Source organism: Sphaeramia orbicularis, chromosome 5 (assembly GCF_902148855.1).
Source record: "Sphaeramia orbicularis chromosome 5, fSphaOr1.1, whole genome shotgun sequence".
Lineage (NCBI taxonomy): Eukaryota > Metazoa > Chordata > Actinopteri > Kurtiformes > Apogonidae > Sphaeramia > Sphaeramia orbicularis.
Genome location: NC_043961.1, coordinates 3,175,807 through 3,177,213, shown reverse-complemented (window position 1 = coordinate 3,177,213; position 1,407 = coordinate 3,175,807).

Sequence of the window (1,407 nt, the reverse complement as noted above, 5' to 3'; positions counted from 1 at the left end):
ACATCATGTATTTTCAGTAAATTAAACTCTGTAAGAATAGTTTGTTGGTGCATAAATAACACTGGGTTACAAAAAATGTTTTTTGCAAGTTGTGTAGGTTTTTTCAACTGAATCAGGACCGTTTTGCACCGCTAAATCCAAAAATGACATCTGTTTTTCTCAATCATGTCAGGTTTTTTTTGATAATTTGAGTTTGAAAAATTTTATCTTCTCACAAATATAATAATTAATACCAAAATCAGATTGGTAAACGCACTTTATGAAACTTGTGACTTGATTCCTGTTAGGTACAATGGTGTATTCACCGCAGATGTAGCAGAATACGTCAGGCTGATTTTTTGCAAGATCTTCTAGTCGAAGCCATTTCATTCACCTATAATATTAAAAAAAACACTAATCATAAATTGGCAAAAGTAAAATCTTCAGAACTCATTTATTGCAAGAAATATGAAAGAATTTTGTATCATATGATGTGAAAATGCCCATAAATGTAAGCAAAAATGTTCAAAGCCAATATGTAGCATAGTTCAGAAAGTTGACCTGATTGAGCAAAATGAATGTGATTTTTGGATTCAGCACCAAAATTATCCTAAATCAGCTCAAAAAACTTCAACAATAAGTTTGTTGTTGACCAGTGTAATCTGCGTTAGTAATAATTCTTATTGCCTTTTTTTTTTTTTTCTTTAAGTAAAAAGATAGGATGAATATTTGAGTAGTAGTTGTTTCCCCATATTTCTGCACCATAATTTCAGTATGTCTCTCAGATTACATATCAGTGTGGATAATTAAACTCCCAGTGATGCAGCGACTGATAATTATGGGATAACTTCAGAGTCAGAACATGTTTTTCATCCTGACAGATAAGCGTCAACCATTACTTTTCGGCCCAAACTCCAGATTTGACCCATCTGAAATCCTCCCTATCGGCCACTCTGGGCCTGATGTCTGCACAGAAAACAAGTAACCACCACCAAGAATGACATACTAATAGAAAAATAATAATTCCAAACACAATTAACACAACCAATTATTGATTTTTCCAAAAAAAAAACAAAAACAAAAAAAACACAAAACTCTGAAAACATCGAGAAATGTACACCTTTAAATTACACAGGCTCTTATAAACAAAATAAAGTCTCTTTCTATATTTACATGAGCAGGGTAAGGACAGGCGACTCCTCAGCTGGTCTCCACGACAACCACAAACACATTTTCCTCTGAAATCCACCTCTGTACACCAACACAGACCGACGCTCGGGGAGTAGAACCCCCAACCCGACCCCCGGCTCTCACGTCGGTATTTTCCTTGACATTTGATGTGATTTGTCGAGCGTGAGCTGAGTTAAAGGTGCGCTGACCTTTTGTGTGACATCGTCTTGATTGGTCAACGCTGAAACGAGAACATGA